Source organism: Toxorhynchites rutilus, chromosome 1, assembly GCF_029784135.1.
Source record: "Toxorhynchites rutilus septentrionalis strain SRP chromosome 1, ASM2978413v1, whole genome shotgun sequence".
In the NCBI taxonomy this organism is placed as follows: domain Eukaryota; kingdom Metazoa; phylum Arthropoda; class Insecta; order Diptera; family Culicidae; genus Toxorhynchites; species Toxorhynchites rutilus.
Genome location: NC_073744.1, coordinates 70,477,959 through 70,505,392, shown reverse-complemented (window position 1 = coordinate 70,505,392; position 27,434 = coordinate 70,477,959). Strand labels below are relative to the sequence as shown.

The following is a 27,434-nucleotide window of genomic DNA, read 5'->3' as shown; positions in this document are numbered from 1 at the left end:
ACTCTGTTCGCCCACATTCGAATCTCTCGATTCGCCCCTGTCGCGACAAGAATTAGAAATCGCCCGCCCTGTTTTCATCTTCGAGGCAACAATCCCAACCCCTTTCTAGAGCAGCCCGGATCGAGGACCGACGGCGGTGGTTTATGTAAGGGTAAACCGAAGCGTGGAATTGATGCAAAGAACTTAGGATCATTAGGGTTGGGGCGAAAAACGAGACAGAGAGGCAGAGACAGAAAAACAAATGAGATTTTTCTTTCCGTTCCTTTTTTTCTCAACTCATAAAAACCCATTAGGTGACAATATAGTGTAAGCAGCCAGCAATATCTACTCCTACGCTATTTTCTATTCTCAAATGGGTTCTTTGGTGTAATGAGATTTTTTCCCGCCTCCATTGCAGCGTGAAAGGACAAAATCCCTTCGAGCTCGTGAGAGAATGAGTATTAAAGCGACAATAATGAGTTCTGCGTTGGGAAAAATATTTTTTTTCCATACGATAGGGTGCCGGAAATACAAGTGTTATGCATGCCATTTATTCTCTTATCGATTGTAGGATGGGGACTTAAGCAGGATAAGGACAGATAAGTTTGCGTAATGGCTTTTTAGCACGTCGAAAAACTGTTTGGAATGCTGCAGAACGATATTTTTAATAATAGGTAGAAGAACATTTGTTGCCAACAGATACGGCAAATTTTTCAACGTCCCGAGAATGAAAGTTGAAGGAGATATTGTGATACATCTTTTACCGTCCCAATTAAAATCCGCTCGTGAAGAAAATTTGCGAGTAAGTTAAATTCCACAAATTTCTCATTCTGAGCCCAACCCATGAAGACACGGCACGCCGTCGGGGATCGCAAATACCGTCGATAACTAGATTCAAGCATGGATTCACTTCTCCAGATGTGGAATAACCCTTCGTCTCGTCACCCCCCAGCCGAGCGCACTAGCTAGCAACTTTTCATGGTCGGTGGAAACTTTTCCAATGATTTAAATATTTATTAAAAGTGCTTTTTAATACTTTATCACTAACAATTGTACGGCTGCGGGGGTGGAAAATTGTGAAAGGTTCCCGGAAGCTTGGTCCGGAATGTTTTCCCTCTCCCCCCAATCGGATCCACCTTCCGGTTATTGGTTGTCTGAAGTTTGAGCTTTAATGGCAAGTTGAGCAATTGGGGAAGGCTGTCGTGGTTCAATTGAGTTCCGCTCAGGCAAAGCATAAACTTAAATTGCCTCCTCAGTGTATCACGTTAAATTTAATGGGTTCGGAATGGTTTTAAATCGGTTCTTCTGCTGGGTTGCTTCCAAGTGGTGCGTAGATGAAGGGGATGCATTATCGGTGGTATATGAACCATTTTCCGTGTCGAAATTGCCTGCAGCTCTTTCCCTCCCAATTGATGGGATTAAAGAATAGTAACGGTGATAATTATCAGATTAATAATTCATGCGGGATCGTTAAAAAGTTTATCGTGTTTACGACCGAGATGCTTATCGATTTTCTCTTTAACATAATAAATATTAGTTCAGTAAATGCCAAATGGACTCGTTTCAATGTCACTGATTGAAGTTGTCTACACGAGATAGAAATATATAAAGGGTGAGTTAATCTTAAACACTAAACTTTACTTAAAAAAAACAATTTCTTCTTTTCGAGCACACGATGTGCATCTATTCACTATTCAAATTTAACTCTATCCTTACATTCATTGTCCCTGCTTATATATATCAATGATTTGTGTTTACAACATCTTGAATGTGGGAATGTTTATTCATGGCATCGGCGCGATGCTGATATCGATTCTTGTGAACGGTTGATTGTTTATTCTTGGTCTCCGGGTGGTCCGATAAGTTGTGATTGTTGATGATGATGCAGCTGGATGGTGATTCGGATGTTTATATTCCGCTTATCGGCTATGCGGTCTCGATTTGTGCTAACTGTGCTAACTCCTCCCCTCTTGATTGCTTTGTCCTCAAAGTTTACTTTTGGATGGTGCGTAATGGTGTTGGTGCATCAAAGAATGCTTGAAGTTGTTTTTTTCTTTCGTCTGATAATTCCTCTGTGTTGTTGGTGTCAGGTTTAATTTCCGTTGTTTTTGGTGGCTCATTTATTAGGATGGTCTCAGCGTTTTTGTCGAAGTGGACTGTTATGTTGGCCTTTTGTTTACGTCTGGAAAGGAATCGAAGAATTGCAAATGTGCTTGCGATTAGAATTATTGTTGATAGTCCAAATGATCCAAAGATATTGAGTTTCCAACTCAAGGAATGATTTTGCAGGTTTAATAGTTCCAATTTTTCGCGATGTTCAAGGGTTAAATTCTGAAGGTATTCCACAGGTGGTGCGTCTATGATATGAATTTCGTTAACACGAAGTCCAGTGGTAGGATCATATGTTTTTGCAGGAATAGTTGTTTCATAATTGGAATATTGTTCGCCGTTGATATGAAGATTGCATTGGCTGAATTGTATTAAAAACGATCCATATAGGGGTTGGCTGGAATTGGTACAATTTGATGAGACTTCTGCACCAGCGTCATTGATCAAAATTGTTGCATCGTTGATTCGTTTTACGAGTCCCTTTGAATATACCTTTTCAAAGGTGCAATTTGAATGTTTCCCTGTAGTAAGTTTATATATGCATTCATTTGCATGTTCTATTTGAGAATTATCGCATAAGAAATAGTCATCTTGCTCTTCACAAGGTTGATTCAATTCGTAAACATTTGTTTGATTTCTGATAATGTAATTTTTGTTCAATAAAATGCGTTTCATTGACTTGATTATTGAGTCAATGTAGTCGTATTCAAATGTTTCAGTTGATACTTGTGGAATCTTTAGCATATAGATAATGTGCGTATTATTCAGCATTACTTGTGCTTTGGCTTGTGTTAATAATTCTTCGAAGGAAGTTATGTGAATATCGTGGTTTTGTAGAAAGGTTGCAATTTTTTGTAAAATCTTTTATCGATAGTAGTTTGCTACTAGGGATTCCGTGTTTGGCCATTAGAATTGCTTCTTCTAATGTTTCTACCTGATTTTGTAATGAGTCTATGTTGGAGAGAATTATCAATTGATTAATTTCGAGGGAATGGTTTTTTGTTCTTTCATTCTCGATCTTTAGTACTTGATTGGTTATGTCTGTTATTTCTTGGATTCGTTTGTCGATAGCTTCGTTGATGAGTAACTGCTTGTTGTTCATGGTTATCAGGGCGTTCATGGAGTGATTGATGATTCGGAGATCTTCTGCATCTGGGCTGCCGGCGATCCATTTCCAAACTGTTCCGATTGTATCCCACCTTTTTCTTCTGTTTACAAATGGTTTGATTTTCATAAATGTTTCATATAACTTATAATTTTTGATTTGGATTAATTCATACAATGGATTATTTGAAGGATTATTCTGTATGTCACTATTAACATTGAAAATTGTATTGCCAATTTGAATTAAATCAATAGGATGTACAATGCGTATGTGTCCTATTTTTATTTTTGCTTTTCCTAGTGGTACAATTGCGAGTGGGTTATTTGTAAGGTCGTGTATTTGAATTCCTGTCAGTACTTGAGACGCGCAGAGGGCGAGTCTGTAAAGAAACGAAAAATGTTTTTATTCGCTTGTATTCTTTCGTAAATTACATTTATGGATTTTTCGATTATTGGAATCTATAATGTATGTATTGTGATCTTCTTTTATTTTTATAATGTTGTATCGACTCTTACGTTTATTGTGAGTATTTGTTTTTTCATATGCATAGCTATTGGGTTCGTATGTTTGATAAGCTTTTGGAATAATTTTTTCTTCTTTGTTTTTGTATAATTTTAATATTTTTTCATTATTTTTGTCTCGACTTCTTGCTATTTCTTCATAGGACGCATTATCTCTACTTTCTCCTATATAAATATTTTTTGGTGTTTTGTTAATAAATGAATGTATTGTGTTATTGTATTTATGAGTTGCTTCTTGAATGAGAGTAGTAATTGGCATATCTGGATTTAATGCTTTAACACATCTAGCTATTTCTCGTATTGTAGAGTGACATCTTTCTACTTGGCCATTGGTTTCAGAATGATTAACAGGAGTTTTGAAGATTTTGACACCTAAATTTATAATGTTTTGTTCTACGACATTTGATATAAAAGAACTTTCATTATCTATTACAATTAATGCGGGCAAGTCCCAATCATATAATAATTCCAAAAGAACATTCTTTACATCAGAAATGGCCTTTGACTTAATTGGTTTCATTTTGAGATATTTTGAAAATTTGTCAAGTGAGGATATAAAAAGGAAATTGGCATTGTAACAAAATATATCGAGATGTATGATCTCGCCAGGATAATTAGGGATTGGAGTTCTTACGGGGATAAATTTCTGAGGTTGTCGTTCATATTTTTCCATTTTGCAAATTTCACAAGTTCTTATATATTTCTGGAAAAGTTTATGTATTCCTGGGAAAAAGTATTTCTTTATGAGTTGAAGTGAGTTTTCCTTTGCATTCCGATGAGCGAAATTATGCACATCCTTGATTGTTTCTAACTGTTGTTCTTCATCTTGAATATCTTCTACTTTTGTTTGCGAAAATCTCACTTTCAAAATTTTTGAATTATAGTTTGTTTTATAAATTTCTTGTATAATTCCCATGGTTCGTTCATCTGTCATAATTCCGTTCAATATTCCTGGGTTGAGAAATTGTTGTAGTTTGTCCTTTAGAAAGTTTATATCAAAATTTGGTTCAACAAAAGTGTGTCTGTTGTATTTTTCAAAAAGAACATTAAATTCATAGGATGAATTAGGCCCAATCTGAAAAATTAATTGGTTCCGAAAAACGTTAATGGGAGCCTCAGTTGAGGGTATATAGGAACTGTCATCTTCTTCTGCCGAATGTTGAGTAGGGGTTAATGAATTTATTTGGATGCGTGAAAGTGCGTCAGCTACTACGTTGGATTTCCCTGGTTTATAGAACATTTCATAATCATGTTCCTCAAGGAAAGCTTTCCATCGTTTTAGCTTTGCATTATTGTTTTTGGGTGATAATGTGAATGTGAGTGGGAGATGATCTGTGTAAATTTTTAGTTTTGCTCCGTAGATAAAATTCCTTAAGTTGTGAAGAGCCCATACGACTCCAAGCATCTCTTTTTCGTTTGTTGCGTAGTTTTCTTCGGTCCTGGAAAGAGTTCGAGAAATAAATGTTATTGGTCGTTCGCCGTCCTGGAATTGCTGTGATAACACTGCTCCTATTGCTTTATCTGATGCGTCTGTGGTGAGAATGAAGGTTTTTTCAAAATCTGGAAATGTTAAAACGTCTTTAGAAGATAAAATTTCTTTAAGAGTATTAAATGAATTTCGTGCATCATCATCTAGATTGATGATTGTGTTTTTTGACTGATTTTTCAGAATTTGGCGATGGCCATCCTCCCCTCTTAAAAGTTTTGTAAGGGGTTTTGCGATTTTAGCATAATCTCTTACAAAACGTCTATAATATCCAGACAGTCCTAGAAATGCGCGTAAATCTTTCAGAGTTTTTGGTTCAGGGTATTTACGAATACATTCAACCTTCTTATCGTTTGGTTTTAGACCTTCTTTTGAAACAATAAAGCCAAGAAATTCGACTTCGGTCCTTAAAAATTCTGATTTGTCAGGTTGAATTTTGAAATTAGCTTCTCTTAATGTTTCCAAAATTGTTCTTAAATTTTTCAAATGTTCATCAAGTGTTTTACCGAATATTATGATGTCATCTATATAGACATGACATATTTTTCCTAAGTGTTCTCTTAAAACGTCATCCATTACTCTTTGGAAGATTGCTGGTGCATTCTTTAAGCCAAAGGGTAAACGAATGAATTCATATTTTCCATTATTAACTGAAAAAGCTGTTTTTTCTATATCTTTTTCAGACATTGGGATTTGATGAAATCCTGATGCCAAATCCAATGTGGTAAAAAATTTGTTTTCTCCTAAGTTAGATAGGACTGTGGATGTATCCGGAATTGGATATCTGTCACTAATTGTTTTTGAATTTAATTTTCGGTAATCTATAACCATTCTGTATTTCTTTTCTTTAGAAGCATCCTGTTTCTTTGGTACTATCCAAACTGGTGAGTTGTAAGGGGATCGTGATGGTCTAATAATTCCATCATGTAAAAGTTTTTCTAATTGTTTATTAACTTCAGATTTTAAAGCTTGAGGATAAGGATAAGTTTTGCTATAGACTGCATTTTCGTCAGTAGTTCTGATATCGGCTTTGATCTTTGTAGTAAATGGTAATTTTTCATCCGGAGGTTGAAATAAATCTTGAAAATCTTTTAAAACTTTTCCGAGTCTGTCTTTTTGTTGCTTGTCTAGGTGATCATCTCGAATATTTATTTTGTTGATTTCCTGTAGTTTGTATTGGAGTAGAGGAATAATGAATTTGTTTTCTAAAATTAATTTTTCATTTGAAGTATCTATTACTGCTTTCAATTCTTTTAATGTGTCGTGTCCTATGATTGCATCAAAAGATTTTAATTCATTTAAATGAAAGAATTTAATCAAAACATTAGAATATGGTTTGAATAATTTTCCGCTGGAATATTTATTAATTTTTATATCTCCGCCTACTGAAGATACATAAAAAGGTTTTTTTATTTTGTGGCTGATACTTGCGTATCGAGGGTGAATGAAATTTTTGTTTGATCCTGTGTCAATTAGAATTTTTAGTGGTTCTTTTGCCTTACCAAAATAAAGAAAGTATGGTAGGGCAGATTTTAATCTAAAAAATTTAGTTCTGCTTTTTCTATGTCTTCTTCTTCAGGTGTTTCCCGTTCTTGTGTGTCAATTGTTTTCATATATCGTTCATATTGAGATGATTCTTCGGTTTGTTCCTCTTCATTATATTCGTTATCTATGCATGGATAATCGTGATCATTGGGATTAATTTCAACGAAATTTTGGGGATCTTCATATTGGCCGGTTTTAATGTTGAAGAGTCTTGGTCTCTTCATTGGGTTTACCTGAGTTGTATTTTGAGGTCTATTGCCGTAATTTATTTGTCTAGTCCTAATGGATGGATCTACTTCCATAGGTTCTGGTGGAGGTTGTCGGAAAGGATTTCTGGGAGGTAATTGTGGTTTTGGTTGAAAGGAATGTTGCGGAAATTGTTGGAAATTTGGTTTTGGAGCATTCCATTGAAATGGGGGCCTAAAATTATTGTTGTTATTAATAAAGGGCTGGGGTTTGAAATTGTGATTTCTGAAATTTTGAATGGGATTTGGTTTTAACATACGTGGTGGTAATTTTAGAGGATTAATTGGAATTAAATTTCTGGGTGCTGCTGTATGTTCAAAATGTTTTGGTTTAGTTAGCATTTTTCTGCATTCTACGTTTTGGAATGCGATACAATAACTGTATGCACTTGCTAAAGAAGTTGGTTCATAATTTCGGATGAATTTATAAATGTCTCCATCAAGCCCTCTTATGAATGCATCTATTGCCTTTTTATTGTAAGATTCTATTAAAGCTTTTGAAGCTTCTGGGTGACTAAATCTGTGATCTGTTTTGATTTGATTTGCTATTAGTGATAGCAATCTGTTTACTTCGTCGTAATAAATTTCTAAAGAGTTTCCTCTTTGTTGTACGGTCATTAATTGATAATCGAGTGTTTCAAGATCACGCTTTTCACCATAATAAGTGACAAGTGTTTTCTTGATCATCGTCCAGTTGATACCAATGTTAGAAGCGACTAAAGCGTCATTTGCTTCTCCTCTAATTTTCCGTCTGATAGTTTTGCATACCATGTGGAATTTATTTTGCAATTCAACACTATGGTTTGCAGTAGTATTATATAATTGGATTAGACTGTCAACATCACTGATCCAGTTATTTAATTCACTTGGATCGCCTGTGAATATTGGCAAGTCTTTGACTAAATCGGGAATTTTCTCAAAAGTATCTGGGTTTACGGGAGAACCGTCTTGTTTTGTGAAAAATAGGGGTGGATCACTGTAATCAGGAATATTTTGTGGAGCGGAAGCGGCTTCCAGAGCGGCAATCCTGCTCAGTAGTTGGTTAACGTCGAATTGTTCCATATTATTTATTCTTAATTGATTAAATGCTTCTAGCAGGTTATCCAGTTTAAAAAAATTATTGAATGTTAAAAAATGTTGATAAAATAAATGTTTATTTTAACCAAAAAAAAAAATTGTTTAATATAAAAATAAATGTTTGTTTTAAAAATATTTGTTTCACAAAAAGTTTTATCCTAAAAATATTGTTGGAAAATTATCAAAAAATTTTAACCTTACCTGAAAAAGAATTAGTATATATATATATTTTTTTTTTTAAATAATATGATTATTTTCAATGAATATTTTGGAAATTACCTTTATTTTTTTCTGAAATTAATTGTTTTGTTATTTTATTTAATTAATTAATTGTCACACTATATTTTGGAATTATACAATTATTTGCACTACTTGTATTTGAATCTTTGTTAAATTATTCACTTTATTTCACTTTGTGATATTTCTGTTTTTGTTTTTAGTACTTACATGTAAATCCTGAACATCTTGTGGGAACACCACAAGACTGCGGAACAACGTACTTTCGGATGTCAATCCTCTTTCAGTGACGTCTCGAAAAGCTTCGGTGCGCGTGTCCAGTACTTTTGTCTCGATGTCCTATTATCACCTTTTGATTTATCCAACCGCTGGCGGGTTCAGCGAGACTGGTTGGTCGGGATCCTTGAAGTGTCTTCCTTCCTTCCCAGTGTGGCGGCAAATTCCTGTTCGGTCCACAAGCGAGCTCCTAACTGTTGTGGCTACTGAGGGGCTCTTCCACACGGCTGCAGAGGTCCTGCGGTCCAGAGAGGCTTCGTGCGTTCGGATATTTTTTTCGGATAGTGTGGGTGGTAACTCTATCGTTCACCCTATCACTTCACTTGTCTCACTTCCTTGGCACTACTTTCACTTGGCAAGGTCCCTATTCGGGCGCCAGTTAACCTTAAACACTAAACTTTACTTAAAAAAAACAATTTCTTCTTTTCGAGCACACGATGTGCATCTATTCACTATTCAAATTTAACTCTATCCTTACATTCATTGTCCCTGCTTATATATATCAATGATTTGTGTTTACAACATCTTGAATGTGGGAATGTTTATTCATGGCATCGGCGCGATGCTGATATCGATTCTTGTGAACGGTTGATTGTTTATTCTTGGTCTCCGGGTGGTCCGATAAGTTGTGATTGTTGATGATGATGCAGCTGGATGGTGATTCGGATGTTTATATTCCGCTTATCGGCTATGCGGTCTCGATTTGTGCTAACTGTGCTAACTGGTGTGTCACATCAAATTGCATCACGGAAAAAACGCTGTAGAAATTCGCCCAGTAGACCGATCCTTTTGAAAATTTTAGACAGTGAAATAAAAACTATTAAATAACTTTTGGCATTTTCTTTTTATTCATACTTCGAGTCCAAGCCCGTATGCTCGCACCTTCCTCTTTACCCCGTCCATAAGGTTCTGTACAACGTCAGGTTGTAGTTTTTTTTTGAACAGAAATCCATTTTCTCTTGAAGTCCGCCTCCGATTTGACAACTTTTGGGTTCTTCCGGAGGGCCTGCTTCATAATCGCCCAATATTTCTCTATTGGGCGAAGCTGCGGCGCGTTGGGCGGGTTCATTTCCTTTGGCACGAAGGTGACCCCGTTGGCTTCGTACCACTCCAACACGTCCTTTGAATAGTGGCACGAAGCGAGATCCGGCCAGAAGATGGTCGGGCCCTCGTGCTGCTTCAATAGTGTAGGCACTCCTTAAGGTAAACCTGCCCGTTTACCGTGCCGGTCATCACGAAGGGGTCGCTCCGCTTTCCGCAAGAGCAGATCGCTTGCCACACCATGTACTTTTTGGCAAACTTGGATAGTTTCTGCTTGCGAATCTCCTCCGGAACGCTGAATTTGTCCTCTGCGGAGAAGAACAACAGGCCCGGCAGCTGACGAAAGTCCGCTTTGACGTAGGTTTCGTCGTCCATTACCAGGCAATGCGGCTTCGTCAGCATTTCGGTGTACAGCTTCCGGGCTCGCGTCTTCCCCACCATGTTTTGCCTTTCGTCGCGGTTAGGAGCCTTCTGAACCTTGTATGTACGCAGGCCCTCCCGCTGCTTGGTCCGCTGGAAGAATGAACTTGACAAATTCAGCTTATTGGCGACATCCCGGACCGAACTTCTCGGATCACGTCTAAACTGCTTAACTACGCGCTTGTGATCTTTTTCACTGACGGAGCATCCATTTTTGCCGTTCTTCACCTTCCGGTCGATGGTTAGGTTCTCGAAGTATCGTTTTAGTACTCTGCTGACCGTGGATTGGACGATTCCCAGCATCTTACCGATGTCCCGATGTGACAACTCCGGATTCTCGAAATGAGTGCGCAGGATTAATTCACGACGCTCTTTTTCGTTCGACGACATTTTTCTAAATTTACGAAAAATTGACAGTGAAGCATGGCCAACGTGATCTATACACTCTTATCTGATTATAAGCGAAAGCTGAAGACATAATTCCTAAAAATTAAATTTCTACAGCGTTTTTTCCGTGATGCAATTTGATGTGACACACCCTTTATCAATTTTCCACTACACTTCGTTAAATGTAAAATTTGATTTTAAAGCGCATGTTTTAAATCATAATGTCTGTTCCAGGAGTAATAATTGGGAAACATAGACGGCAAATGAAATATATTATTTCATCGTTGACTGGAAGGGTATCTCTGATACAAGATCTCAACTTTTGTGCTAGTTTATGGGTGATTTTTTTGTTTGGAATCGGAGATAGTTCGTGTAGATGTAAGGATGTTTTACTCTCCGATGCGCACGAATTATTTTCCGCTCATATCATGTGTCTTCCAAAGTTGACATATTTCAATGGAATTTTTTAGATATTAATTTTCTGTACCGCTTGACTGAGTTTTGATCGTTTCGAAGCAAAAGAAAAATTAAATACCCGAGATTTATAGGGGATGCATTTAATTCGTTTTTTTCAGGCGAATGCTTTATAGAATCCCGATTTTATGTCAAGACCAATTTTTTTTTATATATTTTTTAGATAGTTCAGGAAAATATGTTCTCATGTTTTCGAAACACCCTTTGATATTTGACAATTATCTTCGAGCGTTCGATAGGAAATTTCAGCGTTGTGTCTGAATCTGGTCGAACCGAAGTTATTGCTCGAATGTCAGCGATGATGTTGCAATATTTTGAAACAGTTCTAAAATCTTTCACAAAGCAATATAGAAGGTATGCAAAACATTTTGTTTGAAATATCTGTAATGAAAAATTTTAATGTCTGAATTTCTATAAGAGTCTGTATAGTTATATTTTGAAGAAAATTAGTATTCCCCCAACAACGATATAAAATAATTTGCTATCGAGATATATATGTAACAGATGTCACAATTGTTATTGTCATGTGATGTCCAAAGATTACAGATTATTTACTTATTTATAATTTACTAGCTGACCCGACAAACTTCGTCCCGCCCAAAATATATTTTTTATTATTAATATCAATATAAATTTTCTTACTAAGCGCGCGTTCATGGCGCGTCCAATAGCAGAACTGTTCATTGATTTATCTTCTAATCTACCTTTTAAAATTACTTTCTAAAAAAAAAATTCCCAGTATTTCTACCAAAACTCTTCATTATAATATTAGATTATTTTCAGACACAGTTCTCGTTCAAGATTTTTCAACCACTTGAAAATAACATGCTTCTCCGTTACATGGAATAAATTAATGATACTAGCTATTTAGCTTTAATTTGATATATCGACCATCTAAATCGGTTCAGTAGTTAACAAGTTACGGATTTTTGAAAAAAGTCATTGGAAAAAGGGAAAAAGTTGATTTTTCGGACCACCCTAAAATGGAAATGGTCACCCTAATGTAAAAATCGAAAAATATGGGTCTAATGTGTATCAGTAATGAACAAAATTACCTCTTTTCACGAAAAACTGAGAACCAGTATATCGGTTTGACATGGAATGGCTGCATACAAACATTTCTCGTACCCAAAAACCTTCACATCCCAAATTTGGCTCCATTTGCTTGATAAGTTCTCCAGTTATGCAGAGGTTTGTGTTTCATTTGTATGGCAGCCCCATTGCCCCCTTGGGGTTAGGATGTCGAACCACTATAGAAACATTTATTGCTCCCTAAAACCTCCATATGCAAATCTTGGTTCAATTTGCTTGATTAGTTCTCGGTAGATGTAAGCCGAACACCTCCCTCCCTCCCTCTGAAACAGGAAGACGGGAGAAGGGGAATCTAACCACCGTAGAAACGTTCCGAAACGTGTGAAACGTTCTTCCACATGCCAAATTTGGCACGATTTACTTGATGAGTTCTCGAGTTATGCAGAAATTTGTCTTTCATTTCTATGGCAGCCTCTTCTTAGAGAGGTGGAGGAGCGTCGAACCACCATTTAAACGTTTATCGATTCCTAAAGCTTCTATATGCCAAGTTTGATTCCATTTGAATAATAACATGAGACCAACGAACTTAGGCAGTTATCAGGTATGCCAAACAGGTCCTCGCGTTAGTATTATCCAATAGCGTGCAAAATAGCGCGCAGTTTGGAAGGAATTTTAAACAAAATTTTATTTCATTTTGTCTCCGAGTTCAATTTTGTTAAAAAAACATACAGAAGAACGGTTTATATCAACAAAATTCACAAATTTGACAGTGGCTCTGAACACAACACGTGTGAGTAATTTTCGTGTATGATACAAGTATTATAAGAGGTTGTTTCGAAGACACGACCACATTTTCGACGTAGAACTATGGAATTATATTATTCAATCCACTTGTTTATTACTTCGGATATTATTTTAGAATACCTCGATTTTTTTTCAAATAACTGTTTTAGTTATTTAGTTATTTTTACGAAGGGGACGCAAACATGTCAGTGTTTCCCTAAACGGATATCGCTACCTTACGTCGACACTGTATTAAATATATAATATATTACATATTAGATATAGAAAAGTTATTTTCCATTTATAATTTTCATCTCTAAAGTGTGTTCAGTCACATTTTGTAACACATCCGAGAACTAGCCATATATTTTTATTTACTTGTTTTGTAACCTTCAGTCCCAGTCAGTCAGCACTCTCCTCCCAAAAAGCACAACGTCGGCCCCTAGGGACCGACATGGGGCCCAACGTGTGAAACCGCAGAAGCTCGTCTTTCCTTGCTCATTGCCCGTACAACGAACGCTGCATTTGATTCGTGTATCACGTAAATATCAGTGATCGTGAACGAAATTGTTCCATATCTTCCATTTATCCCATTCTTGTATCTTGTGTATATTCTTGTGAAATCAGCATTAAGGTAATATTATATTATCAGGCACGTAGCGTAACCGGCACGGCACGTTTCATGGAAGACAAATATTATTGCGTGTGTTTCAAATGTGTATGCGTATATATAGTGGAACGGCTCCGGGCATACACAGCACGCTTCAGACAAATGCATGAAGGAATTCTCGAATATTTTGAAGAATATTTTGCCGGTGCCGGGCACGAACTACACGGGCGAGTAGCACCATACATACAAATCAAACGTCGGAGTTCGTGGTATGGGTGCGTTCGTCGCTCTTCGGTACGACATCGATTCAATCACCAGTAGCTACGCTTGGCTCAATTTCGTCAACGCGAATTTACTCTCCCGCTACGAAAACAAATTTCTCCGCTCCGTCTGCACTGCTGGTCCATACAGAGAAGTAGCTATGCCTGATAATATGAATACATCATGTATTTGTCTGCCCGTGTCGGTACGTGCCGTTTACGCTACGTGCTGGATAATATAAAACGGCCTTTAGGAATAAAACTCTCGCAACTCTGGTTTCATTCCATCCCATTCCATTCCATAGTGGGTATTGAACTTCTTCAGCTCATTCGCCTGTAGCTCTGAGAAGGGCCCTTGTGGAAAGATACACTTCTCCATACTTCTCCTTCACTTGTCCTTAAAAAGCAATCCATTCCCGCTCGACGCTCACCGGAAACGATGTTGCTCCGAAGACCACCAAACGAGATTTGAGCAAATTATCCTTCCTTGCTTGTTTGTATTAGAGAGGCTTTAAACTTTGCAGTACATTCGCCTATTTTACGTGTATTCTGTTTTATTATGTTCCTCACTTTGATACAGCGGGCTTCTTCTTCTTCTTCGAGACAGGCTTGTGTAGTGAATGTGATGCAACATGCTTGCGTCCCCTTCGTTTTTGCATCGAGACGTGTGTGTTTCTATGTGTGTGTGATATCAGCATTAGGAATGAATAAAGTCCGCTCGCTTGGCCTGCTGGATGGAGACTGTGATATCAAATCGGGAATGGTTTAATCATACCAAATAAGTTGAAAACGGCTAGAAAAGAATGTATTAGTTGCTCGTTATTGTTGGTACGGGTAGGGTTAACACACAAATCGTCAGAACAAATGTAAGGGAAAATGGGAATGCTTCTAGTTTTCATTTATTTAAATCATTTACAGACTATGAGATCATAATGCATAGCCTATCAAACACATTTTAGCGAATTTCCGATGCGATTGGTATGCAAATCGTCAAAATATGTTCGCAGCAAAAATAGTCATTAACGTTAACTTTATTTCATAAAAACGTGACCTGTTTTTTGATTTGACACCCTTAATGAAAGACGTAGTTCTACATCGAAAAACCTAGCTCACCTGTAGTATATGTCAAACTACGTTGAACTCAAACATCGATACATGCAAACGGGATACATGAGAGAAATAAACGAATTCATGTTGAGGGGAGTCACTTCAAACACAATGAAGTCCATTTGACTGGAAGTATGAAATGGGATAAGGCTGATTTAGACGATGCCAGTCAGCGCTCTAGTTGAAGTATCCAGTGAACCGAGAACAGACACTCTGTTCAAGTTACTTGTACCAGTATCAAACAAGTAATTGGCCTCTAACTTGAACAGAGTGTCTGTTCTCTATTCACTGGATACTTCAACTAGAGCGCTGACTGGCATCGTCTAAATCAGCCTATAGTCGAGTCGTAGAGGGAGATAGCGACCAAACGCCTGACTGACTGAGTTGAGTCATGTTGACGGAGGAACTGCGTGAAGAAGACAAAAGTCATTTCCAATTGAATGCAAAGGGTAATTTATTCATACTCCGTTGGTTAGCCTCAGTTGAATATGACTATGCCGACTCCTGATCTTTACACCGTTTTATATACCCAGTTTCAAACCGCGCTCGAATCTGTTTTGTTTGCTCCGCTTCCTCTATTGGGTTTTTTTTTCATCACACAAGCGTATACGGTTGGTATGGAAGCACGCTGTTGTTTTGATGTTTAGAACGAGCGAAGAGCATTGAACTCGTGCCCTTTAGCGTGAGAGATATGAATGTTACCACTACGCCAGATCACCTCCTATATTCACTTCAATTGATATATCGTTATTCAATAATGGGCCTATCGCATTTCAGTTCGTAGCAGACTCGTGCAAGCTGGAAGCAGTGTTGCTCTCTTCACGCTTCTCCTTTGTACAGCCTCGTTTCGTCTCACGTTCATTTGTTTCATTCTTCACGCTGAAGTGAAGTTATCCGAATCGTCAAATGAAAATAAAAGTGTCTTAAGACGCATCCACATTACGCCAATCGGCCTTGGCCGCCCGGTGTAGGTAAAGGAAATCTGGGTTTTCAAAACAAAAATGTTGATGCCAAATGTCATAAAATTGCATGAAACGTCGAGATCTATTGTCATAACGTTTGGTTTTGGGTGCCAAGAAAAATTATTATCTTGATTTTCCATTCGTAACTTCCCACGAAATGTCGATTTGCGCGATAAAATATCCAATGCAAAATATCAGCTCAATTCGGACTTCATTTACTAGTCTCGCAGACGTTAAAATTTGAGTTTTTTCAAAACCAAAAAATCAGGGTTTTCAAAAAAAAAATGATACCAAATGTCTCATAATTTCACGAAACGTTGATATTTACTGTTATCTAGAAATAAAATTTTTGTCAATGGAAAAATTTTTGTCGAATTGAAATTCGAGATGACCATTTTCATTGGAACCCTTATGTGCAGAATGCCAGCAGAAGGAATCAGTTGGTTGTGTGACTATTGTGAGTATCCCAGAGTGGTCAAATTAAATCGAATGAAATTTTCAATTGAAAGCAGCGAGTGTTCTTTCCCATATGAAATTTTTGATGTTAACGATAATGGAATTGCTTCAAGCTGCAAGTTTGTATATCTAATAATTTATAGAATTCGAATTAAATGAATAATAACTCACATTTCAACAGTGCTTTCAGTATTTCTCTTTATTCTGATTTATTTGCCTGAAAAACTTCCACTCGGTTCCATTAGTTTTCCTTTCTGAGTTTTTTGTAAAACATATTCCATGGTTACACGGTTGGAATATTTTCCGGTCGCTTATTTACTGTCTACTGCCTGACAGAATTCGTATTATCGGTAGGTAGAGTTTCCAGCGGAGCATCTGTGGCAACACCTAATATATTTATGACGGATAATTTGTATTTTAATAAAGCTAAAAATACAAAAACCAGTGAAAGCAGGATCATTTCAGAAAAATCAGGTAAAATTGCGTGTTTATCAAGATACCAGGGAACATGCCGAAAAATCTGAGAAATCCTGACAAATCAGGCAGGTTGGCATCTCTGCAATATACTCTTTTTCTTCTTCTTGAATGGCACTAACGTTCCCAGTCGAACTTTTGCCTTCTCAACGTAGATATTACTTGCGTCATTTTTTTTATTAGTCCTTGGTTAAGATTTCTATGCCGAATAACACACCTTGAATGTATTCTGGTGTCGCAAACTCTAAAATACTCATGACCACAGTACAAGTCGGAAGAAATTTATTTGACGAAAAATCCACCGGCCAAAACAGGAATCGAACCCGAACCCCCGGCATGATAATATGTGACGCTAATCACTCGGCCACGGGAGCATTTGTATACCTCAATATCTCAATGATCTCGAATAGATAACCACTTATTTTGAATCTCTACGGGGATGTCTGAGAAAATCAAAGAAAATCTTTAGTTTAAATCTTCAATCAACTTTCTCTTAACAATGTAAAATATAGTATATATATATATATATATATATATATATATATATATATATATATATATATATTAACTTACTTAGATATAACGTACCCTCGTTATAACGTACCCTCGATATAACGTACACATTTCCAACGTGAATTATCTGTGATGCTAAAACAAGTTTTGTACCTTCAATCAATCCCGAAACGAAATACAGCTGGTTTTTTAATTCCGGATTCTAAATGAATCAAGCTTTAATCAACAGTACGAAGGGAAACATTATGAGAAAGGCTGGCTTCGTCTTCTGATTGAAGTTATTCATTGACTTTACTAAAACAGCAACACAATAATGTATTATAGACTACGTTCGTGAGTACTTTATTATGCTTCGATATAACGTACAATTCGATACAACGTACAATTTTGAAAGTGAAATGTACGTTATATCGAAGTTTACCTTTTGACGTAGGACTACGTCTTTCATTTCTATACCGGGGTGTGAAATCAATGTTTCGAAAACGAAAGCGTTACGAGACCGAGATTTTGAGCGTTAATAGCTCCTAAATAACCAAACGAAATGGTATGATAAACACTTCATTCGAAAGATAAAATGTCTACGTGTTATATACTTGTTACTTTTTCATCCAAAAACTTGTTTCAATAGCCTTAAAATTGCCTTCAAAACAGGCTATTGAAATCACTCAGTTATAATTGAACAGTGATTGGAACATGTTGTCACTGTTGTGGTGAAGCTAATTTCACACACACATACACGCGCGGAACTATTTTCGTTTTGTTGCTATCCAGCATCGAGAAGATTCCGGAAATATGTCATCGTTGCTGAAAAATAATCTATAAGTTCCCCTTGAAATTGCAAAATACATTCATGCGAAAGAGTTTATTCTAATGTTTTCTATCTGTAAAAGATGCCCAATACGCAAACTCGGTTGATGCGAAGGAATCAACCCTGCGAATCTGGATTGGCACTTTACTGGGTTCAAGTAAGAAAAAGTGTCGTGTGAATTACCCTTGTTCCTGGAACAAACTGAATTGACTGCCTTCGCACTAATTCCCTACGGAACGAGCCACGAACGGAAGCTAACCAGTGTTATTTCTTTCAACAAATTAAACTGACTGCCTTCGCACTAATTCCGTACGGAACGAGCAACGAACGGGAGCAGAATCAATCTATTAAATATCAACTAAGCGGGAGGATCGACGAGTACATGATCTTCATGAACTCCGAGCGCAAATTATACAACTATTGCTGCGGACGTTGGAAAACTTGAATCTGAAGAGCTCTCGTCATCCGATTCAAAAGGAAGTTTCGGATTCAATCATACGACACGATTCCAAAGACTACTTGCTTTATTATTGCTTTATAAACCTTGGGTTTTTATACAATTTTGTTCTATCCTAATTGTAGCCTAAATTCAAACTTAATGTGTGAAGGAAAGAGAAAACTAGAAACGTTATTGCCTCTTTGTATATAAATCCTTTAACTAATGCCATTACCATACAACTCCTGGGTAATGTTTATCTAAGATTTGTAACTGCACCTAAACCAACGGAGCGATCGTGCGATCGTTTGGTCCTTCTCCTTTCACTGTTTTATTGCACTGAGTTTTATTGCACCCGCTCCCGATATGTTGTTTATTTTAGGATCGTACACTCGGCTCGCGTTTATCGTGTAATGTTTTCCTTCTGTCCTTCTTTCGATCGTTTACGAAATTATATTTGAATTGCCTAATTCTTTCGATTTCTAACACTATCCATATAACACTGCAACCACCTTAGAGGCGAGTGAACTTCAAAGTTTAAAGCCTCTTAAAAACAAAGAAAGAAGAAACTGCAACCAAATACATTTGGTTTTGTGATTTTTCAATCAAGTGCAATGAACAGGTGGTTATCGAGTTAGCATTAACCACTGGTGGGCTTCGATTATCGAGGAGAATCTGGAAAGATGTTATCGTTGCTGAAAAATAATCTGCCAGTTCCGCTTGGAATTGAAAAATACATTCAAGCGAGAGGGTTTATTTTAATGTTTTCTGTCCATATAACACTGCGACCAAATACATTTGGTTTTGTAATTTTTCAATCAAGTGTAATTAGCAGGAAAGCTTCTGAAGATTATTCTTCCCCATCAGTAGGATATTTTCGTATCCAATATTTGATTCGCGCGCAACGGAAAATGTTTCGCATTGCGAAAATCATATAATTTTCAATCTATTATTGCTCAGTCGCTGAATGTTTCAAACTCAGAGAGTTCATTCACCTCTAGTTTGCCTTCCAAATTGCCATCGTAAACCACACCTTCCCTTGATTCTATCAAGGACAAAAAGCAAACTTAAGCGATACTCTGGTGGTGAAACGCATTCATTTTTCGTGAGGACATCGACAAGACTACATCGTTACTGAACGAGCTGAACGAACTGAACGAGCTGGACGGTGAGGGATCGAGGGATTCATTACCTGGCCTGACCTGACCTGAAACGCATTCAGTTTTTTTTTTTGGAATTGTGAGGGAGCGCAGAAACCCGATCCATAAGAAGGAGAAGAGAAGGCGACCAAGAGAGTATCAGCATCGAAAAACATCGGAGGCATCGGAGCAGCCACCACACATACACGCGCGGAACTATTTTCGTTTGGTTGCCATCCAGCGTCGAGAAGATTCCGGAAAGATGTTATCGTTGCTGAAAAATAATTTGCCAGTTCCCCTGGGAATTGTAAAATCATTCAAGCGAAAGTGTTTATTTTAATGTTTTCTAACCATATAACACTGCAACCAAATACATTTGGTTTTGTGGTTTTTCAATCAAGTGTGATCAACGTAAGACCACATCTTTCGGCAATTTATTAGAGGTTCAATGAATCTTAAGAAGGAATTCCCGCTCTACGCGCACTGGCAAACGATGTTTACTCAACAATTTCTCAAACGAGAAATGGATGTTGTGAGAAAGGATGAGCGAACGCAAAAATTATGTAGACTGATTTGATGCAACAGATATTTTGCCTATTGGAAATGGAATACAAATAATATCACAAAACAAGCAATGTATTATGTATTATACAACTTTCGTGTGATTGCTTCTTTTGCTGAATATTGTGCCTCCAACGTAACGCTCTCGTTTCCGAAGTCCCCCAAATATTCATTTATTCATTCATTCAGAACCGATTCAGATGCAACTGAAAACAAATGATCACTAAATCAACGATAATCCTACGTCACCCTTGCGGTTATACCACAGATATAACTCACTTTCTGTTTTTGTATTTTCATTTTAACTCCATACTTATCAACGACAATTACTTGGAGTACCTCATCTTGAACACTCTATTTTCAACACCACAAATAGCCATTCAAATAATCTCATCGATTAAAGATTACAAACATTCCTCCTTGGCCCATGGGCACCCATCGATCGGTTGGAAACTCTGTTCTAATAATCGTAATTCATTCCGCTCCGCTGGAGTGCGGGTGCACCGCAACCGGAATCGGCTGTACCACAACAGCAATAATAATAATACCACCGGCCAGGAAAAGGCCTGGGAAACAATCATAAATTGATTTGACGTATAAATCATCCCTTCGGCATCGGGACCAGGCCGCACATACCACGCTCGTGTTGTGGGTCTGCGACAGATTTCGGGGATGGCAGTGGGAAGGACTTGAATCGTCACTTAGGGCGACGGAGACCCGTTCATGGTTCAATAAGTGGGGTTTCGAACTGCTAGAGAATTCCCTATCGAGTCTTGTAAATGCACTCGCCATAGGATTTGGAAAGTGAAGTGAGCCTGTACAGAAGAATAGTCTTCTCTACGACGCGGTAAACAAATTGATTAGGGTAACAAATCATTGGCGATCAAATAATTATTTGCAATTATCCTGCTGGAGATTGCTTGGGTTGAATAAACCAAGAAACGATAAATGTTCTTCCGGAGAGACTGAAAACGACAATGGACGGTGAAATTGCCGAAGTAAATCATGTTCTTTTATTGCGAAGATAGCGTGTGGCTGACGCTTCTTGGATGTTTGTTTGGGCTGAGGGAAGGAAAAATTAGGTTATGATAAATTAGATTCAACTGTTGCTAACAGTACATTATTTCGAAAGCACCGAATCGAATTATGTTCCCATAGAAATAGGAATTTGTAGAACTGCGTAATCTTATGTACGCATTACATAGCTTTGTAGTGTGCCAAGGAAACATAAACGAATAATCCAATTTGATTCCAATCTTTCGCTAACGGCATTTGTGACTGGCCAAACGATAACAAATAATCCGCACATTTTTCACTGTATGTTTACTGTGTTTGTCTAATCGGTGTCAGAATCGAACATAAACCACACAAAGCCCCCCGCAATGTCTCTTCATATTTCGGCTGTCAAAACTTGTTTCGAGTAAGCCCACCGCAACAACAACAAAAAAAAAAACAAAAAAATAAATGAGTCAACGAGTGGTCCAATATTTGTATTAATACTACCACATTATCCCTCAACGGGCACAACGAGTTTAACCTCCCGATGGCCTTCATTCTCCCATTAATACAAATTACGGACAAAACAATCTCAAATAAATCTCATCGACTCATGGCCATAACTTCCTGGAAGGGCATCAAGCGGCAGGGAAGCACCGAGCACAAAAAGGCCACATAACTCTCCAAGAGGGTGGACAAAAAAAACGACGTCATAATTCTTGCTTCCAGAGCCACCCCTAATTTTGCTATTCCACGACAGCAAGGAAAAAAATGACAACATACAGAAGCCGTCCGCTCGCTTTCGAAATGGATGGTGCACAGCGTCCGAAGGATGCCAACAGTCGAAATGTTCTCGCATCATCTCGTGTTTCTGTGATTCCGGTCGCCGGTTTTTTTTCTTCGCCTCTCGGCCAGTGCAACCGGATGAGTATGAGATTCGAAAAAAATATATAAAAACTGAAAAATGGCGCCCAGCCAAAGCAGCGGAAGTCCACCCACGCTGCTTCCAAACGGAATCGGAAAGACGTTTGTGAGAACACCCTATCAAGGGTGAGCCCTCACCAAACGGTTTGGTGAGGATGCCCCGCCAGCCTGTACATCTTAATGGGGCAAAAGTGCCGACTGAAGGATGCTCATATAAACAGTGATTCGCGTTGAAAGTTAATAAAACGGGTAAATAAAAATTCACTTTTTACACCGCTGCATGGATGGGAAGCTGTCGGTATGTAGGGTTCTCACGAATCGAACCAGCAAGGTCGATAAGGGCGATTACGGGAACGGAACCACCCCACGTCAGGGTCGGAACAAACCATACGGAGCGGTTTTCCACATGCCAAATAACAACGCTCACATTATGGCGGTATAAATTTATATTTTAAAAGATTAGCCCTAGCTCTGGTTGAATCGGTCGTGACAAGATTTTCCTTTTCCGCACGCCACACCATCCACCCGCATGAAAGGGAATATTTTTCGGAAAGGCCAACAATTTCAGGCTTTTTACGACGATTCCACTGTTTTTATTTCGCTCTTGTCTAAGCGCCTTTCTTCGACTCGTCGAAGCGGAGCATGAATTAGGGATATTGCAACGTACGGGAAATGTAAAAATCTAGAATGTTTAATAAGCTAAAAGCTTTAATGGGTCGTCGGTGTTGTCTGGCATGATGCCACCAGAAAAAACATGTCTCTCCTATGTTAACAGTTGTGAATTATTATCTGTCCTTCACGCAACGAATGAGCGAATAACGTGTATGGAACATTGAGGCTCAAGAATGTGTGTCTGTTTTCCAAGGGTTATTTACAAGTGATCCTATACGGGAGTAAACTCACACAGTTTCAATCCGATCTCGGAAGAGTGGAACAAATAAATTATCCATCTAGTGTAATACACCATCTTCATGCATTAACCGCAGGAAATAAGAGGAAATCGAAGGGAATTCGAAAAATCATTTAAATGGGATGTGCTCTTGATTTAAACAATACCAATTTGGCTTCTTAAGGGAGGGAACATAGTTTCAACGTCAATGTTCTTCATAATATACAGTAGGTGACACAATAGATGTATGTATATTAGGGTGCCAATGAATGCATGGGAAAAAATCGACCCTAAAATTTTAAAAAGTTACCCTATACAAAATATTCACCACTTCGAAAAAACACCCTATGCCAAAATTCAGCTTAATCGGACTTAAAGGAGATTGACGCAAAGCTGTCAAACTTTGAGTTTTTTGAAAAACGAAAAATAGATCCTTGTTCCGTGTATGTCGCTGAACTGGGTGCGATATATTACGCATTAGGGATCATTGAAACATTGCCCATCGACCACTATTTTATTTTTTCAGACAGTCTCAGCTCAATAGAGGCAATCCGCTCAATGAAAGTTGATAAACGCTCATCTTATTTCCTAACAAGAATAAGACAACTACCACGACATCGAGCATGTTGTCTGGTCGTGTATCCGGTTCCATGCTGCTCGCTCTCAGCTCTCTAGAGCACTGAGAGCACAAGGCAGACAATCGGATATCCCCGTCCGGGATATCTTAGGTAGCCGGGATCCTGATCTTCTGCTTCATCTATACCTGTTCATCAGAAACGCCGATGTCAACGTTTAATGATGTTTCCTTCGTTGAGCCCCCGTTTCATATCCCTCCTATCCGATCGATAAACTTTTACTTAGTCGCGGCAATACATACACACACTCTTTACAGATGCACGGGCCGAAGGTTGTGCAGTCCACTGATCATTCAACAAGAGCCAAAGGTTGTACCGCTCATGACAACTCTACACGAGCTGATGATTGCGCCGGCTAGTGACCATTCTATCCTGGATTCCTCGAGGCGAGAAAGACGCACCACGCTAGATATGGGGTACGGACTAGGGGGGCGTTGCTGATTAATGGTCAGCTGCATCCCAAAAGGGAGTATCCCGTGTCGGGCACACGTACAGAGCATCGAAGACTGCAACATACCAATTATGAGAACACTTGTAATACTAACCTCGAGCCAACCGCGAGTAATCGGTTACATATTACTAACATAGTTGTAAGACAAAAATTGTCAAAATATTGGACTCCCGGCCCCGTCAGGCTAACGCCACATGTGCCTTAATAAAATATATATTTTGGGAAAAAAAAATCACCGGTTGTAAATTATTCTCAAATTTTAACGTCTACACTCTGTCCAATTTCTATAAGACCAGGTGATGATCTTGTTGCTTTGTGTAATTGTAAACAAATAATGATTCAAATTATATTCTAGTGTGTAGGTATTGGTAATTACCATACACTGCATTATTTTTATGTGTGTGTGTGTGCAAGCGCTGAGCATAAACGAATGTTTTTGTATTTTGCATTGGCAACCTAATGTCAAGTTTCTATAAGACCAGTTACATTTTCGTTGTTTTAGTTGATTTGATCAATGAATCTGGAAAATGCCGAAGGAAAAAGTGCTCACGGAGACAGAAGAAAGACACATCGATGCATTTCATCAAGAACATGTTGGTATCAGGGAAATTGCTCGTCAGATTGGACGATCCCATCAAGTAGTGCTCAATTATTTGACGAATCCTCAAGGATACTGCAAGAAGGAAAGAGCTCCACGTAAATCGAAGCTCTCTGACCGGGATAAGCGGGATATGGCTAGAACAGCTTCGAATACTTCAAAATCGCTTTTGCAAATAAAGCAACACTTAAATTTAAATATTACTCGGGTGACAATTCGTCAAATGTTGGTAAAAAATCCTCACATAAAGAGGGCTTAAAAGATTAAAACTCCTCATCTTACACCTTCTCATATCGGAAGACGTCTGAGTTTTGCCAAAGCTCACATGAACCGACAGTGGGGCAATATATGTCATGACAAAGAATGTTTTCAAAAAATACATTTTGTTAAACCATAAAGAAAAGTTCTTCAATGTATAGGTTATCTTCACTGACGAAACTAAGTTCAATTTGGATGGTCCTGATGGTTTCAACGGGTACTGGCGTGATTCACGGAAGAAGGAACAATGTTTTTCAACCAGGAATTTTGGTGGAGGCTCGTGCATGGTTTGGGCGCGATTCTGTGCAACCACAAAACTCAAGATAGCTTTCACATCATTTAAGGATTACATACATGTTCTGGAATCTTCTCGCCTCCCATTTTTGCGTGGGTATCGACACAAAAAATTCACATTCCAGTAAAACAATGCTACTATTCATACCAGAAAGGAAATTAAGCAATTGATTAAGTACCAAAAACTATTTTTTTTGGATTGGCCGGCTCGCTATCCAGACTTGAATCCTGTTGGGAATCTTAGGGCAATCCTTGTACGTAGAATCTACACTAAGGCAAAACGGTACGCCACCATTGAAGAGCTCAAGGTCGCAATTTCAGAAACATGGTAAAATATCGAGAAATCCGTTCAGCAGACTTTAGTAAATAGTATTCTAAAACGAATTTTCCAGGTTATTAGTCGAAATGACAAGGTTTCCAATTATTGACATGTAAATCAGCCGATTATTTTGAATTTTTCTTTGATAATACTTATGAATTTGGAAGTGGTCTTATAGAAATTGGACAGCTGAATTTATCATATTGAAGCACAATAAATAAACAAACAACTATTTTGAATACTTTATTCTAAGCATTCAACAATGTATGAACGTATCTTGTTGGAATACTGTTTGTGTTGCAACGAAATAGAATCAGGGTGGTCTTATAGATGTTGAACAGAGTGTATGACACTAGTAAATGAAGTCCGAATGAGTTAATATTTCGCATAGGGTATATTATTGTGCAAATCAACATTTCGTAGTAAGTTCCGAATGAAAAATCGAGATAACTATTTTTATTGGCACCCAAAACCATACTTTTCGTTTCGTATTCCAAAAAAAAACTAAGCCCCAGAGTGCCGATTTTCGACAAAAAAAAATTTAGATATGACACTAGATCTCGACGTTTCATGCAATTTTAAGACATTTGGCATCAATTTTTTTTCGAAAGTTCCGAATTCCTTTACTCCCCCCTTGGGTGATTTTTTGATTTTCAATAAATTGTGCGGCACTCTCCCTTAAGTCCGATTGAGCTGATATTTGGCATAGGGTGTTTTTTCGAGGTGGTGAACATCTTTTATGGGGTAACTTTTTGAAATTTGAGATGACCATTTTCATTGGCACCCTAATGTATATGCATTGCGATTAGTAGGAAAAAGGAAATAAATATTATCTTCTTTCTTTTATTCTTTTTTAACCCTTTAACGGGTACTGGCAACTATATTGCCACAAAAAAAATGTTTTTCACTGCGCTTGGAATATTATTTTAATATTTTACTTAGCCAGAACCTTCTAAAGGTATCTGGCAATACTCCATTTTTTTGGACTGCTGAAAATGTATGATATTCACTTGGGAGTCATTTTTATGTAACAAAACAACGATTTTAGAGCGCTGGCAGAAAATTATGTTCAAATTCGTTGAAAATGCAACAAGTTAATGGTTTTTCACTGTAAACGTACTATTTAGTATCTACTGTGTAAAATCATGCAGTTTTTCCAATAAAATAAATGGTATATTTGATGAAAAATTTAAATTTTTATTTTTTCTCTGAAATTCTAAATAAAAAACAGGAAAATTGCACTAGAAATATTGTAAATCGCCAAAATAATTGGTATCGCTGCACTAGAAATATTGTTTTGATTTTTGCATAACCAAAGGCGCAATAAAGTGTTATTCCTCATGTAAGGGTTATGTTCTCTGAAGTTGAAGACGATTCGTCGCCTAGTTTCCACGGCCCGTTAAAGGGTAAAATCATCTGACTACACAGTCTACATGAGCAAACTTCTTTTAGCGTGGAAACACACTAGACGGCTCTACCGCGCGATTTTCACAATGACAAGTCGCAGCAGGAGCTTGATGTAAAACACATTCAGCGGCTTTCGACGGTTTCACTATCCGCCATTATTATATTTTTATAGACGGATGCAAGTCTATGGTACAAGGTACAACTGTTTGGTCAGTAAGCGGATTAGAGGGGCGGTAAATAAAGACAGAATGATGGGAAACGGAAGAGGGGATGGTTACCTGAGCGAGAGGGAGAGAGAACTTGATCACAAACGACTGAAATACTGCATTTCTCGACAATTAGGATGAAATACGATTATCCGCAGCCAAGGATGGTTCCAATCGTATCAACGAGCGCTCGTTACATTCTCTTATTTGATTCATTCAACGCACACAATAATATGTTTTAAATCACTCATGAAATAGAAAACTGACGTGTCAACGAAAACACTGAATGAACACAGCGTGAGTGTCATCGTTTGGTATCTGTGCGCGTGTTCATCGATGCTCGCTCGTATCATTTTATGATTCGTTCATTAGTTTCTGCCACCGCTCTACTTTCGTTTCCTGATCCGATTGGGT

General features: G+C 37.8%; 1 protein-coding gene and 1 long non-coding RNA gene across 2 annotated transcripts in view; both read right to left on the bottom strand.

Annotated features, from left to right (window-relative positions):
* LOC129773940 (hemicentin-1) overlaps positions 1-27,434 on the bottom strand; it is a 569,029-nt gene that overhangs the window by 147,072 nt on the left and 394,523 nt on the right. The gene's annotated exons all lie outside the window — the stretch shown is intronic.
* On the bottom strand, positions 1,993-8,952 carry LOC129774045 (uncharacterized). The gene is made up of 2 exons (XR_008742713.1): positions 8,515-8,952; positions 1,993-2,161 (listed from the first exon to the last, which is right to left on the bottom strand). It is a non-coding gene; the product is annotated as an uncharacterized LOC129774045 (long non-coding RNA).